Raw genomic sequence first — 20,017 nt, 5'->3', positions numbered from 1 at the left:
GATTGGGAACATGGCATCATTTCAATGGCTGAAATCATCCCCTTATCAGATTTTACACCTTCATTGAAAAAAATATGCCCAACAAAAGTCAATTCTGTAACTCTCAAAACATATTTCTACCTATTTAGTTTGAGGTTTGCAGCTCTAGTTGCATCCAAGACTTCCTGAAGTCTATGATCATGCTCCTTTTTCATTGAGCCCCGGATGATGATGTCATCCATTGAGGTCTCAACACCATTATTACATTCATAGATTATATGTATGGTTTTGTGGTACACTTCTGTGCTGAGGCTATGCCAAAGGGTATGCATAAGAATCTGTATCTTCCAAATGGGGTATTAAATATGCATAGTTTTGAGCTTTCTTCAATTAATTTTAGCTGCCAAAAACCTGAGGATGCATCCAATTTACTGAAATATTGAGCATTCGCAAATTGAGTCATAATCTCTCTTCTTATTGGTAGTTTGAAATGTTCTCTTTGTATAGTCTTGTTGAGGTCTCTGGGATCTAAGCATATATAGCTGGCTGTTACTTTTCTCCACAAAGACTAGAATTTCACCCATTCTGTTTGCTCCTCAATTTTTTGTATTATTTGCATTACTTCCATCCTTTCATGCTCAGCCTTGAGTTTATCATGGAGTACAAATGGCACCTTTCTAAATGGATGGATAACTGGAGGAACCTGCTTGTTTATCTGGATTATATGTTCACCCTGCAAGCAACCCAACCCTGGAAACAGGTCATGATATTCCCGAAAGACTGCCTCATAGCTAGGGTCAGTATGATCTTATAGTGAGAGCACCCATTTTACCAGACTGAGTTTCTCACATGTAACCAGGCCTAAAATTGGTGTCACCTCTTTTGGCACAATGAATGGGAGCCTGTACATGATGTTTGTATGGTTGATCCTAGAATTGCACCTCTCCTTCACTGGTATATTTGTTTCAGAATAATCAGTTACTTTTATTTTTGTTGGTCCCAGTTTGGGTCTTATTTTTAGTCTCTCATAATCTTGTTCAGAAAGAATATTAACCTGAGAGCCTGTGGCCAGTTTCAGTGGAATAATTGTTCCATTTACTGTCAGTATCCAGTCCCTCTTATCAGTCTTGCTAGGTCCAAGTACGTCTATGAAAAACTCCTCAACCAGATTGTCTTTAACTGAGTGCACTTGACTTTTCTGCATTTGAGATCTGCAGCATTTTGCAAAATGATTATGTTTCCCACATTTTTGATAGAGTTTCCCAAAGGTAACACACAGTTTGGGACCTTGCTCTGATCCACACCTTCCCTGTGACTGTCTGTACCAAAGTCACAGGTTTTACTGAGTTTCCTTAATTCTGTAACATATTGCTCTATGGTGTCATCAATTTTTTGTATGCATGTAAAAAAAATTGTCTCTCTCTAAGGTTTCATCCCTTTTTGGCATGCAATGTTCCTCAAATTTAGTCAGTATTTTACTTAACTTCATGCTTTCCCCTTCTTCAAACTTAAAGTTGTTATAAATATCCAATGCTTCCTCCCCAACAATATGCAAAAAGATAGATGATTTCACTTTATCATTTTTCTCCTGTGCCCCTGTGGCTGCTAAATACAATTCAAATCTCTGATTTTTTTCCAGTTTTTCCAGTTCCAGTTTTTATGTTTTGCTTTTTTAAAAAAATTACTGTCTGACAACTGCAGACTGGATGGAGGTTGCAACACATCTATTTTTGGCTTTTCCCCTCTATTTAAGCTAGTCAAGATGCTACTGTGCTCACCAGATACATGCAAAAGTCTCTGTGCCTGGACTCCGCATGCTTCTCTGGTGCCTCCCTTTATCTCTGCTTCCCATTGCAAACACAGGAGTTAACTTCAAGATGACTGCAGTTTCCTCCTCATTCAGTAACTCTGGCACCATGTAACCATCTTGGGGTGCATTAAATAACAAACCAATGAATGAAAAAGGAATAAAACGTTCAGAAAACAAACCAGAGAGCATATCGGTTGAACTGCTGCATACAGCCATATGGTGTTCTGAACCCCTACCTCCAGGGCACATCTCCAAATGCACACACTCACAATGCAGTCCCTTGTCAGGGAGCGACTCCAAATCACGATCTTTCATAAACCTATCTCTACAAAGAGGTTGCTGGAGAAATATACTAATTAGAGGTGAATGGAAATTTGGGTCAGCTCCCTGACTCCCTGAACAGCTGGCTCTCTGGGCTGCACAACCCAGGGTGAACATTCTTGGAAAACTTCACATTTTTTCATGGGATGGAAAGACTGGTTCTGAGCCAGGACTAATACTAATGCACCTCTGCTCTGCTTATGCAGTTAGAATATTACCTCTTAGAAAATCTGCTTTATAAACTACCTCCAGAATTGTTTCAGCTGTTTGTGAAACAGTGCCCGTGAAAAAAGGATTCTGACAGTAGCAAAAGTGACAGGCCATTTGGATTGCAAAGCAGCAAAGATACAGTAAGAATCTTCCCAAGCAATACATCTACATATTAAAGAGATACAAGAACTTCACAGAGCTTAACATACTAGTCCCAAAACAAACTTAAAGGGTCACTAGAGAATGAGATGCTGATTCTCAGATTACATGTGTTATTTATTGTGCCTATTACTAAAACACTAATATACTTTATAAAAACCACACTGCATTTTAATACAGAATTGCCCAATTTTTTTTAGGCCCTGGAAAATAGCTTTGGGAAATGTCAATTTCAGTGAGAATCCTGTATTCTGATTGCATTTGATTTCTGGTAGTTTAATTCTTTGCAACATATGAATGGAATTTCTAGAGGGGATTTTTGATAGTTCTCAAATGAGTGTATTTCAGTTTACTCTATGCTTGGTTCCACTGTGAATTTCTCCATATGAAGACAATATGAGAATTTCTGAAATGGTTGAGTAAAATACAGAAATGCTGATCCATTTAGCTCCTTCCTCTTTTGTAATGAGAGGCCAATAATATGGATCTGAACTTGCTAGCCTAATAACGTGTAATTGGACCACTGTGTGTCACACGAACAGAAGTGTGAGGTGGAGGAGATAACGGTAAGGCATAAAGATAAAACACTATTTGGGATTGCAATACACCACATTTCTTTCGTATTGTGATGGGGGTTTTTATTAGGGCAGGAAGGGGCAATGTTTGTGAGATGTTTGTATATGAAGGTTGCAACAGACAAGATCAATGTAATTAGAGGGGCAAGACCCACTAGCCTGTTTGTATCATTGAGCTCTGTGAATAACTGATTTTTCAGTTCACTGGCCACTCCATTTGAAATTTTTGGCAAACCAAAATATTTATTTAGGGTTGAATGAAACACTTGGACCTCAAAATAAAAAGAAACATTATGTTTTGCTTTTTTAAAAAAAGAAAACATTTTATAATTTTTAAAATAAAATTGAAGTAAATTTTGAAACAAAAGGTCATTTCAGATCAAAAATTCAAAATGTTGTATTTCAAAAATGTCAAAGCAAAATATTTTAACTCTTTGGGAATTTCTTTTAGTTTTTTTCCCCAACCAAAACAATTCATGTTGCTCCAAATTTGCAAATTTTTTTGTGGAAAAAGATTTAGGCCCACAGCTCTAGTGCATCCCTTACAAATTCAGGACATCCTGTAACAGAGGATAAATCTGATGCTTACTTCATGCTACACCTGTTCTTTCCAAAAGGAGAAAAACACTGCTAACAATGTTGGGAAACATCTGTTCCTCTCATGTCACAATGATTTTTAGTTAAATTTTACCAAGTTAAGTTTAAAAAGGAATTTAATGGAAGAAGATTAGAAATCAACACTCACTGCTGGATTTCCTCTCTCATTTTAGTTTCTCTGGGAAGGATTGTGAAATTAATTGTTTTCAAAATATTTAAGACTTTTTGAATCTGGTAAAACTTTAAAAATCATTATGATAAGACACACATTTTGCACAAGGAAAATACTTGATACCTTTAGTAAGAAAAGCACGTACCCACATAACAGCATTACAAAGTTATCCAGAAGCCTCACAACGTTAGGTCCCTTCAAATACCTGGTGGGACTCACATCCATTTCAATACAGCAGCCAGCTGTATTTGCCTTTTAGTCATAGCTTCCTTATGCTCAGCTCAAAATTACCACGCTGAGAGCCTGTTCAATTTCATAGTCATCTAAAAACTCATGTTAGGTTTTGCAAGAGTCTGATTGGAATCAGTTAATGTTCACCTTGCTCTTTCCCTCCTCCACCCACTTAATTACCTGCTGCTACTTCCACAGGGGGAAATGTTTGTACGGTGCTTTGAAGACACATTGAACTATGTCAGTGGCAATTATTAGGATAGGAAAACATGAATACCTATATAATACTGACCTATGCATTTTCTGCAGATTTTACCCATGTTATCTTTTTTTTGGAAGAATGCCCCCAGAGTTACTCTGAAACACATTTTCCATTATGGTAATCAAAGTATAAGAATATTACTTTAAAACCTCCCCACTGTCCTGTCTTGATTCCGAAGGCTAGCTGCTTTTTGGTCTTAGAGAATACTCTCATTTCTTTCATCAGTTTATTATTTTTAAGATAAACCAAGTCCAAATATAAGTTACAGATCAGATCACTACTCTGAAGTCTTGTCTACGCTCGAGTTTTCCCCCCTAAAATTTCCAATCATTCCTAATACTGATGCAGCACCACAAGTGGTAGCAACAGTAGGAATTCTTAAGATGATAGTTGTCACTGTCATTTTTATCACCGTCTTTTCTAGACTTGCACTGGTCAGATTTAGATGACATAAATGCAAGTCTAGAAAAGATGGTGATAAAAATTTGTGTCTACACTACAAATACTCCAGCACTGCAATTATGTCTCTGTAGCATTCTAATGTAGACACATGTTTCAGTGATGGAAAGGGGTTTTCATCATTGTAGTAAATCCATCCTTTAAGAGACGGTAGCTACATCAATGAAAGAATTCTTTCATCAACCTAGTGGTGTCTATACTGGGGCTTAATTACATCTCTCGGGGGGCGGGGGGGGGAGGTTTTGAGATTTTCACACCCTTGAGCTATGTGGCTAGGCCAGACTAAGTTTTAGGTATAGACTAAGCCATAGAAACACTGCCAGTTGCTGGAGTCTTGTCTACACTAGTGATCCCATTTTACTATCACTGGTGGAGCTGCACTGGTGTTAGCAACCTTGGGATATTTTAGAAGGGAAAATCTAGTCTAGACACAGTCATATCACTTAAGTGAACTAACAAAACTAGAATAATGTTGTTGAGTTCTTTTGTCTTCCTTCACATAGTCCATTTCAAAGCCTACCAAACTCCACAGGTTCATCTTCCAAGTTCAATAAGCTACTATAACATTTTAATTTTGTTCCCAGATGGGATTTTAGTTTTGACTGACTTCATACAATTCTCTTTGGATTTCCACATTCATCGATTTATAAACTTTGTAGATTTTTTTTATAGTGTAAAAGCCCACTAAAGTAAATAGAAAGACTCCCAATGATTTCAAAGGGGAAAACCACAGAATGATCATAAAATACTTTATTTATTTACGTTTAATATATTTCTAATTTTGGTACATGTGAAAAGCTCATAGGGCCAAATCTTGGCTTGCCTTACTCACATGAGCAGTCCTGCTGCAGGCATTGGTCCAGATTCTGAGCTCAGCTATACCTCTGGAAAATAATTACTATTCCACTGAATCCAATGGAATCAATACTTGGATGGGAGACAAAACAATGCATATAAAACTTCATCAGATAAGAAACATCACTATTCATTGGTCTGTTTAGTAAATGTAAGAACATTAATAACATTGATGACTGCTTGCAGCTTTATTTAAAACTGGAGTATATATTTACTGAAGCCCTCTAATTTTGGCCAGGTATATTTCCAGAGGGCACTCAACACCAGTTCAGCCATTCTAAAAGTCAAGCTGTGGGTGTCTGAAACTGAGCACTCAGAAACTGAGGCACCCAAAATGAGTGAAAACTTTTGAAAATTCAGGCCCAAATTACTAGAGAGCTCACTCTTAATCTTAATCTTAACAAACAAGGGAAGATTTCTGCCTTATTATAAGTAAGGTAAACATCTCTCTAAATGTCTCTAACAACCGCACCAATAGAGACTTATCTCTCTGGACAAATATATTCTTCTGTGTGAGTAATGGTTTGTTTTAAGAGTTGCCTGGAAACAATTTGCCTGAAACACATTCTTAAGGTAGTACTATAAACACTAATCCTTATGACATTAATTATTTTTGGAGGGTTTATAATCAGAGCTGTGTGAAACTTTCCAAACAGTATCTGAAACTCAAGCCACATTTGCTATGCTTAATCAACCTTTCAGTGAACTTGTACCGAGCATTGAACCAGCCTGGACAAGTTCTGAATAAACCTGAGACATTTTATATTTTCACCTGAAAACATGCAACATTTCATGGTTCTTGCTGAGTTTTACATTATATTCCAGGGTTCATTTGGCATCTAAATTCAGTGGGCAGAAACTCAGAAAAATGTTTGCAGTGGTGCTGGTCAGAAAAAAATCTTTTATGAATCTTTTGCATTATGACAGGTTTCAGACAGCAGCTGTGTTAGTCTGTATCCACAAAAAGAAAAGGAGTACTTGTGGCACTTTAGAGACTAACAAATTTATTTGAGCATAAGCTTTCGTGAGCTACAGCTCACTTCATCGGATGCATTCAGTGGAAAATACAGTGGGGAGATTTATATACACAGAGAACATGAAACAATGGGTGTTACCATACACACTGTAATGAGAGTGTTCAGGTAAGGTGAGCTATTACCAGCAGGAGAGCGGGGTGGGGTGGGGAACCCTTCTGTAGTGATAATCAAGGTGGGCCATTTCCAGCAGTTGACAAGAACATCTGAACATATATAATTCTAATTCTGTTAGAATGCTGGAATTGCTGATGAGTCACCCTAGGGTTGTCAGGCATCTGGTTTTTTACCAGAATGCCCAGTCGAAAAGGACTTGGTCCCTGGCAGCTCCGGTGAGCACTGGTGCTGACTGGATCGGTAAAAGTCTGGTTGGTGGCACAGAGGGACTAAGGCATGCTCCATGCCTGCCTTGGCTCCGCACAGCTCCTGGAAGCAGCTGGCATGTCCGGCTCTTAGGTGCAGGGCTGGCCATGGGGGCTCCATGCATTGCCCCTTCCCCAAACATCAGCTCTGCAGCTCCTATTGGCTGGAAACCACAGCCAATGAGAGCTGTGGGGACGGCACCTGCAAGTGCGGGCAGCACACAGAGCCCCCTGACCCCTCCACCTAGGAGCTGGACATGATGGCCACTTCTAGGAGCTGCCTGAGGTAAGTGCCTTCAGGCCAGAGCCCGCACCCCTCAATCCCTCCCGCACCTAAACCCCCAGCCCCAGGTCGGAATCCCCTCCTGCATCCTTACTCCCTCCCAGAGCCAGAACCCCAACCCCCTGCCCCAGTCCTGAGTTCCCCTCCTGCACCCAAACTCCCTCCTGGAGCCTGTCCCCTCCCCTGCACCTCAACCCCCTGCCACAGCCCTGAATCCCTCCCTTCCCCCCCCCCCCCACTCCAAACCCTTCATCCCTGGCCCCACCCCAGAGGCTGCAATCCCAGCTGGACCCCTTACCCCCTCCCCAACCCCCTGCCCCAACCTGGAGAAAGTGAATGAGGGTGTGGGAGAGTGAGCAATGGAGGGAGGGGGATGGAGTGAGCGGGGGACGAGGCCTTGAAGAAAGGGTGAGGCAGAGGCGGGACAAGAGTGTTTGGTTTTGAGTGATTAGAAAGTTGGCAACCCTAGTCACATACAGTGGCATGTATATGTGCACAATCACTTAATGAAGAAAATAAAGTTACCTATCTGTACAGTAACTGTTGTTCTTTGAGGAATGCTCTAGGAATTATTTTGGAGAACTTCTATGGCTTGTGTTATGCAGGAGGTCAGACAAGATGATCACAAGTGTCCCTTCCACACAAACTTCCTCGTGACTGGATTTTACTAAAACTAGACAAGCCATTTACAACACACACTTTGCTTCTCTACAAAAGAAAAAGGACACTAAACTTTCTAAACTACTACATGCTACAAGGGGCCACAGCAATGGTTCCCTCAACCCACCCAGCAATATTGTTAACCTATCCAACTATACTCTCAGCCGAGCAGAAGCAGGTCTCCTATCTCGGGGCCTCTCCTTCTGCCCCTCCACCCCCATGAACATGATACAGTTCTGTGGTGACCTAGAATCCTATTTTCGACATCTCCGACTCAAGGAATATTTCCAAAATACCTCTGAACAACATACTAATCCACAGAGGCCTCCCTACCAACACTACAAAAAGAAGGATTCTAGGTGGACTCCTCCTGAAGGTCGAAACAGCAGACCTTCATAGGCTACATAGAGTGCTTCTGCCGACGTGCACGGGCTGAAATTGTGGAAAAGCAGCATCACTTGCCCCATAACCTCAGCCGTGCGGAACACAATGCCATCCACAGCCTCAGAAACAACTCTGACATCATAATCAAAAAGGCTGACAAAGGAGGTGCTGTTGTCATCATGAATAGGTCGGAATATGAACAAGAGGCTGCTCGGCAGCTCTCCAACACCACTTTCTACAAGCCATTACCCTTTGATCCCACTGAGAGTTACCAAAAGCAACTACAGCATTTGCTCAAGAAACTTCCTGAAAAAGCACAAGATCAAATCCGCACAGACACACCCCTGGAACCCCGACCTGGGATATTCTATCTACTACCCAAGATCCATAAACCTGGAAATCCTGGACGCCACATCATCTCAGGCATTGGCACCCTGACAGCAGGATTGTCTGGCTATGTAGACTCCCTCCTCAGGCCCTACGCTACCAGCACTCCCAGCTACCTTCGAGACACCACTGACTTCCTGAGGAAACTTCAATCCATCGGTGATCTTCCTGATAACACCATCCTGGCCACTATGGATGTAGAAGCCCTCTACACCAACATTCCACACAAAGATGGGCTATATTGATGACATCTTCATCATCTGGACCCATGGAAAAGAAGTCCTTGAGGAATTCCACCATGATTTTAACAATTTCCATCCCACCATCAACCTCAGCCTGGTCCAGTCCACACAAGAGATCCACTTCCTGGACACTACAGTGCTAATAAAGAATGGTCACATAAACACCACCCTATACCGGTAACCTACTGACCGCTATTCCTACCTACATGCCTCCAGCTTTCACCCTGACTACACCACACGATCCATCGCCTACAGCCAAGCTCTGCGATACAACCGCATTTGCTCCAACCCCTCAGACAGAGACAAACACCTACAAGATCTCTATCAAGCATTCTTACAACTACAATACCCACCTGCGGAAGTGAAGAAACAGATTGACAGAGCCAGAAGAGTACCCAGAAGTCACCTACTACAGGACAGGCCTAACAAAGAAAATAACAGAACGCCACTAGCCGTCACCTTCAGCCCCCAACTAAAACCCCTCCAATGCATTATTAAGGATCTACAACCTATCCTGAAGGATGACCCAACACTCTCACAAATCTTGGGAGACAGGCCAGTCCTTGCCTACAGACAGCCCCGCAACCTGAAGCAAATACTCACCAACAACCACATACCACACAACAGAACCACTAACCCAGGAACCTATCCTTGCAACAAAGCCCGTTGCCAACTGTGCCCACATATCTATTCAGGGGACACCATCACAGAGCCTAATCACATCAGCCACACTATCAGAGGCTCGTTTACCTGCACATCCACCAATGTGATACATGCCATCATGTGCCAGCAATGCCCCTCTGCCATGTACATTGGTCAAACTGGACAGTCTCTACGTAAAAGAATAAATGGACACAAATCAGATGTCAAGAATTATAACATTCATAAACCAGTCGGAGAACACTTCAATCTCTCTGGTCACGCAATCACAGACATGAAGGTCGCTACCTTACAACAAAATAACTTCAAATCCAGACTCCAGCGAGAAACTGCTGAATTGGAATTTATTTGCAAATTGGATACTATTAATTTAGGCTTAAATAGAGACTGGGAGTGGCTAAGTCATTATGCAAGGTAGCCTATTTCCCTTTGTTTTTTCCTAACCCCCCCCCACAGACGTTCTGATTAAACTTGGATTTAAACTTGGAGAGTGGTCAGTCTGGATGAGCTATTGCCAGCAGGAGAGTGAGTTTGTGTGTGTGTTTGTGTGTGTGTGTGTGTTCCGGGGGGGGGGGGGGGGGAATGAGAAAGCCTGGATTTGTGCTGGAAATGGCCCACCTTGATTACCATGCACATTGTAGAGAGAGTGGTCACTTTGGATGAGCTATTACCAGCAGGAGAGTGAGTTTGTGTGTGTATGGGGGTTGGGGGGTGAGAAAACCTGGATTTGTGCTGGAAATGGCCCAACTTGATGATCACTTTAGATAAGCTATTACCAGCAGGAGAGTGAGTTTGTGTGTGTATGGGGGTGAGAAAACCTGGATTTGTGCTGGAAATGGCTCACCTTGATTATCATGCACATTGTAGGGAGAGTGGTCACTTTGGATGAGCTATTACCAGCAGGAGAGTGAGTTTGTGTGTGTGGTTTTTGGAGGGGGGTGAGGGAGTGAGAGAACCTGGATTTGTGCAGGAAATGGCCCAACTTGATTATCATACACATTGTGAAAAGAGTGGTCACTTTGGATGGGCTATTACCAGCAGGAGAGTGAGTTTGTATGTGGAGGGGCGGAGGGTGAGAAAACCTGGATTTGTGCTGGAAATGGCCCAACTTGATGATCACTTTAGATAAGTTTCAGAGTAACAGCCGTGTTAGTCTGCATTCGCAAAAAGAAAAGGAGTACCATAGAGACTAACCAATTTATTTGAGCATGAGCTTAAGCTCATGCTCAAATAAATTGGTTAGTCTCTAAGGTGCCACAAGTACTCCTTTTCTTTTTACTTTAGATAAGCTATTACCAGCAGGACAGTGGGGTGGGAGGAGGTATTGTTTCATGGTCTCTGTGTGTATATAATGTCTTCTGCAGTTTCCACGGTATGCATCCGATGAAGTGAGCTGTAGCTCACTTAAATAAATTGGTTAGTCTCTAAGGTGCCACAAGTACTCCTTTTCTTTTTGCGAATACAGACTAACACGGCTGTTACTCTGAAACCTTCTAGCCTTGGAATCTATGAATTCCATGAGCCTCCTACCTTCCCCGCTATTTCAGATAGTAGATAGACAGTGGTGCAAAGGAACAGCGTGGAAGGCGGCAGTCATGCCCTTTTAATGCTACAGCATTTTAAATGTAGACAAGCCCTCAGAAAGACTCCAGTGGAGCTCATATAAATTTTTGCCAAGCCCGAGATTGTTGAATACTTAATAGTATATCCTAAAATTCAATAAAATTATATCAAGATAAATAAAAAATCATCAACTCAAATGGCACTATGAAACGGTAGATCAACAAAATGAAAATCAAAGACTGCGCTGCACCAGGCAATAACAGGAATTCTGTCCATACCAAATTGGCTCTACTAGATCCAACTGCATAAAATAGCTATTGAAATATTGCTGCAGGAGATTAAAAATGCAAGTTACATTTGTAAAGAACAAATACAGGACAGCAACATGATCATTATAAGTCTACATAGCAAGCTTGGCAATATTCAGCAATGAGTGGCAGTCACTTCTTGGAGAATAAAGGATCTAGAGGATGAAAGTTAGTGATCAGTGGTAACATAAATAATTCACAGTTTTAAAACTCCAAACTTTATTGGACAGAGTAATAGACCTAGAGAGCTAGTTTCAGAATCTCAGCAGTGTCGGTAGGTGCTGAATAACTTCTCAGCGTGACACTGGCTGGAGGAGACCTCGCAGAACTAGATTCAGACTGATAGCATAAATATAGCCTACAAACCATCCTTCAAGGAGAAAAACCACAATGACTGGTCACCATTAAATTAATTCACTTCCAAGAAAGGAATTGGGTGCTACAGCAATCCAGAGTATTGAAGTATCTAGGAAGAAACTATCTTGTGTACTATATGTCCCTTTTCCAACATATGCCTGGAAATGCAGTGTAAATGTGCTGCCTTTCTCACAATAAAAGATTGTAACCACAAAACAGGAATAAAATTTGCCCTGTTATACTTAGCAAAACTGTGAATTGTTTTCTGGAACCATTAATCTCAAAATTCAGTGAAACACATCAAGACAATAGAAGCCAGACAAGCTTCCAAAGAAAATTCAGCTGAGCCCTTCCTCCAAAGAATAATTTACACTATGGAATGCTGGAAACAGAGTACGCCCATGTGGATCACAGACAGCTATTACAGAAATAAAGTTTAACAATTGATTTTTTGTTTAAAATTTAACTCAGAACTCTGGACCAACTGTATGGAAAGCAAACAGGTTCTATGCTTCACTTGTGCTACCCTCCTTTATAACCTTCTCTGTGACTAACCTACTCTTGAGGTAATGGTTATGTAAAGTACTGCTATTGTTTATAATACAAGAGCATTAGTTACTGACTTCTTCACCATATATGAGCATTATAGAAAATGTTTTTTTCCTAGGTTCTCTGCTTGTGTACTTATGCCAGCTGAGGCTATGACCCAGAAAATCTAGTTGCACGTGTAACTGGTGATTTACTGTGTACTTCACTTTCACCATCTGTATAGAGAGGAAGGGAGAACAACTTTAACTTCTGCTCAGTCTGTCTCAGATGGATGACCTGAAATTGTTTGTCTGACATTTTTTGCAAATAATTGCTTTATAGATAGTGGTGAACACATTTGATTTAATATTTTAGGGTTCTACAATCACAATGTACAGTCTAGGAAGCCACAGAATGTATATAGGACCCCAAGAGAACCAGCTCACCTATACTGACCTGAAAGAATTTGGGCAAAGATTTAAATTTTATTTAACTAAAAGAGTTTTGTTTCCTTTCATAGCATCAAGCTGCCAAATTAATCTCTGCTGTAAAGAGGTGCAACCCCAGTGCAGTTAATGGAAATCCATCTTCTGAATATGGCCAACAGCATCATAGATGTTAGATGAAGAAAAAAACTGGGTAACCTAATAAGCCATCTCCTTATCAGTGCAGAATTATTCCCTACATTATACTTTCTAATGTTTGCAAAGACCCAAAAGCCTGGTCTTCCACCACTTCCCATAGGATGTTAATCTACAGCATAATACATCTCATGCCAGGAAGTTTTCCCTAATATTTCCCCTAATTTTCCCTTTCCTATGTTTATACCATTTCAGCTAGCTATACCCTCTATATACCACAGTAAATAATTCCTCTCTCTTCTTGCCATTGACGCTCATAATTTATTTGTAGTCTGTTATTATGTTCCCCTGTCCCCTTAATCATTGCTGAACAAGCCATCTTAATCTTTACCTACAAGCCGGTCCCTCCAGTGCTCTGGTCATTTACTTTGCTCTTCTCTGAACTGCCTCTATTTTTTCTGTGGTAATGAGGTAGTCAGAATGGAATGCAGTATGCCAAGTGCAGTTGCTCCTTCCTGCTCCATAATGTGCATTGGTCTTTTCTGCAGCCACATCTCATAACTAGCTTCTATCTAATTTGCTGGCCACTGAGATCTTTGGTCTCTTTCAGCATTACATTTCCCCAGACTTCTCCCTCAGCCTAAGTATATGTTTAAGATTATTTTTCTCCAGTGGTATTTCTTTCCCTGTAAAACAGAGTTTTGTTTGTTTGTTTCTGATTGGTCACTGTTAAAGTTACCCAAGGCCCAAAATGACTTATGAAATTTGTTCAGAAGTTTCTGCAACATTCCCCACGAGAACTGCTGTCACCCCAGAAAGCCCACTGTGATGCTCAACTGCTTTTACTTACCTTGTAGATGTCTCCGGCTGTCTCCAGGAGAGAATCATGTAAAGGAATTTCCAAGGGTTTTTTTTTCCTGTGAGCAGCTCTGAGGTGAGCTGTGCAAGGGAAACTGGAAGACGGCAGAGCAGGAGAGATGTGTGAGGTGTGGGTATCAGAAAACACTACTGTGCCACAGGTGTTCTCATGGAAAGAAAATTATGGTCTGTATGCAAAAAGAGGAGGAGTAATCCAAAGATGGGAGGAGAGGGAAACAAGAGATAGCAAAGCCATAAAAATTCCAGGTAGCTGATGAAGAGGGACCATAAAAAATGACACCTGTAACTGGTTAAATTAACTCAGGTACTGGGGGAGTAATGTAATTATTTACTTTTGTTGCTGTTTGCCATTTATTTTTAATTCTAAAAAGGAGCCTGCAGTTGTCTAAGGGCTTGATCCTGCACCACTGAAGTCAATGGAAATTTTGCCATCGACTTTAATGGGAGTAGGTTCAGTCTCTAAATCTAGATATTTTAACTGTAATGTAAGGAATGTAATGAAACATGACTGTTCAAATTGCCACAAGACCAGTGGTAGAAATACTTTGTAATTGGATCAAAGGAATAATTACACCAAACAGATACGTCTTCTGGTAGATGTTGAGAGTTAAAATATTTCCATGAGCTGTAGGGAATAGCAGGCTTAGATGTTTAGTGACCAAGATCTGGGAAAAGAACATCTACTTTTATCAATCGTTTAAATGACCTAATCAGCTGGAACAAGAGCTGGTCAAAAATGTTTAGACAGAAGATTTTTGCATCAGAAAACGCAGATTCGACAATGTTGGAATTTTTTTTTACAGGAAAGTATCAATTTCATACAAATTTTCAATGGGAAATTATCAAAATGTTTTGTTTTGAAAAGGTCAAAATGTGTTGTGTTGACTTTATCAATTTGACTTTACTATATTATACAGTATTATATATAATATTATATTGAAACAGTAATTAGTGTGTAAATGATCAGAATAGTTTGAATCATTTATATCATTTTCATCTTCAGAGTGCTTTATTTATTATTATTATTATTTATTTATTATGAAGCCCTCTGAAGGAGCAGCATGGAAGGTGCTGCATGGAAGAAAGGCAGGCAGATGGGAGTAGAAACAGTGGTATCTTTAGCCAAGCAAAGGGGGCTGTGCAGCCAGGCCCACATCTATTACATGAACATATGGAAATATTAGTGCCTGAGCCAGTTCTCCTAAGGGGCTGCCAGAGTCAATGATGAGGATGGACTATGCCGGAGACCAGGAAGAAATGGAGGAATATCGGTGGGTGTGTTCAAAGAACAAATTGGCCACTGAAAGAACAGCTTGAGAGATGACCCTTCTATCCAAGGTGAAGGAGAGCAGCTCTGTACACCCCCAAACAAGAAAATGTAAGGCATAACCTACAAATTGACTAACTGCTAATAGACTGCAGACAAACAGCCTGTTACATTACCTACTGCTTAGGCCTATGCCCAGAGCAGTTAAGGCCCCAGAGCAAGGCACAGTCAGTCCTCCCTTGCCTAAGGGGTAGTCACTGCTCCATCGATGGAGGGGATATAGAAGGATTCTACAGGACTCTACCAAAACAAGCAAGTATCTAATCAAGAAATACACAGAAGAGAAATAAAATCAGTGTAGCTGTATGTTTCAAAACACATTTCTATCAAGTGAAAAAGGGTTTAAACATGCAAATTTGCCTGCTGGTTTACTCTTGCCAAGACAAAGTTCATCTTATGTAGTGCAAAGTGGTGAGCATCAGAGTAGGAATGTTTCACTATAAATGTGGAGTCATTTATGGCTCTAAAGCAACTGGGGCACATTGAATTTGGGTCAGTGAAGCAGGAGATGTGATAGCAAAATGCCTAAACCCGCAAACATTCAAAGCTCTTACACATGCATATGCTTGCCAGCTGTCACTCAGGATACAGAATAAGAACAGCCATACTGGGTCAGACCAATGGTCCATCTAGTTCAGTATCATGGCTCCTGACAGTGGCCATTACTAGATGCGTCAGAGGGAATGAACAGAACAGGGCAATTTTGGGGTGATTCATCCCTTGTTATCCAGTCCCAGCTTCTGGCAGTTGGAAGGTTTGGGACCCTCAAAACATGGGGTTGTGTCCTTGAACAACTTGGCTAATAGTCATTGATGGACCTAGACTCCATGAACGTATTTAATTCCTTTTTGAACCAAGTTATATTTTCGTCCTTCATAACATTTTGTGGCAATGAGATTCTCTAAACGCCCCTCACCTAGGGGCCGCAAGGGCATGCTGGCGAGCCCGTGCTTGTGGCTCCAGTCTCATGGGCTGGGGGAAGAGCAAGGCTAGGGGATTGGTGTCCAGCCCACTGCACAGAGACTTGCCATGAGCCGGATGAAAAGAAGCAGTGAGCTGCATTCGGTGTGCGGGGCTCCCCTTAGCCTGAGGCCCTGGGCTGCAGCCCTAAAGCCCCTGAGTTAATCCTGGCCATGATGGCCCTGCCCCTTTCCCTTCCTGCTTCACTCATTCCCCAAGGCCCTCACTGCCTGTTGCTGTGGTCCCTGCTGCCTGCGGGGGTAGGGGCGTGAGGAGTCAAGCGGGGAAGTGTCTCACAGCTGATGGGTGAGGAGGTGAGCAGCAGGTGGGGGGGGAGTCTCACGAAGGGCAGGTGAGGAGGCGAACAGCAGGTGTGGGGGCTCTCATGGCAGGCGGGCCGGAGAGGAGGCAAGCAGCAAGTGGTGGGGCGGGTCTTGTGGCAGGATGTGGCAGTTTCATGGTGGGATGCGGTGAGCGGGGAGGGGGCAGGCCAGGGGCAGAGTGGGAGTGGAGTCACTCGGGGAAGAGGTGGGACAGGGAGCTAGCCTCCCTAGGGAAAGTTTCACCCACTGCCCATGCAAAAGTCATGTTGACTCTACCTCAATATATCGCATTCATCTATGTATCTCATCATTCTCTTCTTTATTATAGTTTCAACCAATTTGCCTGCTGCTGAAGTTAGGCTGGTACTTAAGTTACTGGTCTATAATTGCCAGGATTGCCTCTGGAGCCTTTTTTAAAAAATCAGTGTTAAATTAGCTAACCTCCAATCATCTGGCAGAATCTGATTTACGTGATAGGTTACATACCACCATTAGCAGTTCTGCAATTTTATATTTGAGTTCCTCTTTGGGTCACATTTTCAATTTTTGGGTCACTGGTCTCCAACTAATATATCCACAAATCGGTTTTCAAGAACAGACAGAGTCGTTAGATATATAATTGAAGCTTTGTACACACACATCTGAATTTTCAACTGAAGGTGCCTGAAAATTGTGGGATTGTTAGTGAAGGTCACTTTATAATTTGGCTTGGATAGTTCGCTTTGAATGCTAGATTTTACAACCACAGTAACAGCAATTCTATGTTTTTCTGCCCTTAACCTGTTTCTTAATCTTTTTTTACTACAAAATAATTACACAAACTTTTTCAACATGTTATTTTATGGTTTCACGTGAGGGCATGGGTATGTTCCATTTCAGACTCTTTTTTCCTGGATTAACTAGTTAACATTTGAACAGGTCTTTCATTATGTAAATCACTACATACACACAATGTCCTATTGTTTATTACTCCTGTTATCAATACTGCCATGGGCTAGATTAGTTCTTCAGGGGGACCACCCAGTTGACACAAAACACCTCCCGCACTTCTCCCATCTTGTAAATGGAAGAAAACTTTATTATACTTGCCCACAATGTAGGTTATATTTAAATCCTATCGTGGTTAAGAAACAGTTTTGTTTGCTGATGAGTATCTGCCACTGCCTACCATTTAACTCAGATGGATATTACTTCCTGATAGGAATAATAAGAAGCCTCACAGAGAACTTGCAGGAAAGCCTCTTCCCCAAGCAGGAGGTGATAGCAACGTTTTGTTGAATTCCGATATACATATGGTGAAAGGAACACCTGATCTGCGACCCTTGGAAAGGAATGTCCTTGTTCTGTGGAAAACTGGATACATTTAAGCCCCTGGGGGGAGAGAGACTTTTGTTCTGACCAAGCCCTGTGTAAACTTTGTCTTTAAGGCTCTTTTACATTATTAAATGAGTTTCCAGATTGCCTAAACTGTTGAAACTGGATAATATTCAAATTCCAAAGTATGTAAAAGATTTCAATATTCTCATAAGAAGCTTCAAAGATTCAGAGGTTTGTGTTCAGTCTGAACAAGGTTAGAAGTTTAGCTGAACTTACTCAAGCCCCTTGGGCCAAGAAGCTTTCTGAGAAAACCTGGATTTGTGCTGGAAATGGCCCACCTGATGATCACTTTAGATAAGCTATTACCAGCAGGACAGTGGGGTGGGAGGAGGTATTGTTTCATATTCTCTGTGTATATATAAAGCCTGCTGCAGTTTCCACGATATGCATCTGAGGAAGTGAGCTGTAGCTCACGAAAGCTTATGCTCTAATAAATTGGTTAGTCTCTAAGGTGCCACAAGTACTCCTTTTCTTTCTGAGGTCAGGCTTTCTAATGAGATTTCTGGTGTTTTTTTGTTTGTTTCAGTGAGTTTGGCAATATTACCAGAACAGTGTTTCTCATGGTATTTTGGCATTTTCACTTCTGTTCCTGGTTTAAATCAAAAAGTGTCAAAAGCTGCACAAATTTTTATTTTTGTATAAAAAATTAATCTTTTCCAGATTTTTGAACAGTGTGCATTTAGTTTTAATCACGCTGTGAGCAAAGATTCAGGGTGGTTCATGCTTTAAATTAGCCAGTCTGTATAGCCTTAATTGATGATGATCCTGACATTTGTAAAATACTTTGGCCTGGATCCACATGGGGACTTTAGGCATTGTAATACTGAGCACTGCCACAGCTAACTTTTAGTCACCTAGAAAATCACTGGCTCAACACAGCAATCCACAGAGAGTGAGTTAGGTGCCTAGGCTCCCTGTTCAATTAATGGGAAGAGACAAGCAGTTTAGAAGGCAATCTACAAAGCCAGCTAGCTTGGTGGGGAGATGCCTTAACTAACCAATAGGAGATTCTAACAAGAGGGGTGTATTGTAAAGCCCGCCCCTCTCAGAGTTTGGTGTCTATCTCCACTTGCAATCCACAAACAGGGGAAAGATAGGCAGGTGAATGCCTGGTGGGGCCTCATACAGTAGGTGGGCTCAGGGGCAGTTTAACGCCATATGTAACTTCTGGAGTGGTAAGGAAGTGAGGAAGATATCTCTGATAACTTTTAGCTCACTGGGTAGGGAACTCATCCAGGATGTGGGCCACCCCCAGTTCAAGTCTCCCCTCTGCCTGGTGAGGCAAAGGGACTTGAACAGGGATCTGCCACCTCTCAGGTGAGTGCTCTAAACACTGGACTGGAGGGATATTCTGATGTGCGTCTCCGTCTCTTTTATTGAAGTTATTCCACTTTAACTATTTAATTGAATAATTAAATATTAATTGGGCCAAAGAGGGTGAGACTCACTCTACAGTCCAGTGGTTAGAGCACTCACAGGAGAGGTGGCAGATTCCTGTTCAAATCCTTGCTTCTTACCAGGCAAAGGGGGGACAGACTGAAACTGGTGCTCTTCCACATCCCAGATGAGTGCTCTAGGCACTGGGCTAAAGGTTAAACCTCCTTTCCTTCTGTGCCACTCCCAGCTATTTTGTATGCAGATAGGCAACTTCTGAGCACGACTTCCAGATTTGGCCTAATTGGCAAGATAGACATTTGCGTGTCTATCCTCCCACAGTTCATGGATTGCTCTGGACCTTAGTCAGGAGAGGTACCTGGATACCTAGAAGCAGAAACATAGGTATCTAGCATACTTTTATTGCAAAAACTTAGGTACAAGTGAGTTAGGTGCTTACAGGGCTAGGCAGCAGCTATGCAGTGGCTTAGTGGATCACAGTAGAGCCCAAAAACAGGATTTAGGCACTTAAATCTGGGAGTTAGGTGCCCAAGTACCTTTGTGGATTAGGGCTTTGAGATGTAATGATTTAAAGCACTAGATAAGAGCTAGGTGTGATTGTTATAATTTTGACCCTATCTTACAGGCCAGATGCTGCCACCATTAATCAATACCTTATTCTATGAATTTCTAGTAGTGTTGATTTCAGTGGGGCTATGTATGATGTAAGGTACAAGACTATTCATGGTGTAAAGTATTAAATGCATGGGTGGTAGAATCTGCCCCATAGGTATTAGA

At 41.5% G+C, this 20,017-nt stretch overlaps 1 protein-coding gene across 2 annotated transcripts in view; it reads right to left on the bottom strand.

Moving 5' to 3' along the window:
* LOC140906880 (hyaluronidase PH-20-like) overlaps positions 1–13,928 on the bottom strand; it is a 48,369-nt gene extending 34,441 nt beyond the window's left edge. For both annotated transcript variants that reach the window (XM_073331748.1, XM_073331758.1), the window contains exon 1: positions 13,830–13,928. The gene's annotated coding sequence lies outside the window, so the exon portion shown is untranslated. The remainder of the gene's footprint in view (positions 1–13,829) is intronic.
* Positions 13,929–20,017: the final 6,089 nt, after the last annotated feature.

The sequence above is a fragment of the Lepidochelys kempii genome, chromosome 1, assembly GCF_965140265.1.
Source record: "Lepidochelys kempii isolate rLepKem1 chromosome 1, rLepKem1.hap2, whole genome shotgun sequence".
Classification (NCBI taxonomy): Eukaryota; Metazoa; Chordata; order Testudines; family Cheloniidae; genus Lepidochelys; species Lepidochelys kempii.
Note: the sequence above shows the minus strand (reverse complement) of the source record. Positions and strands in the feature narration are given on the sequence as shown.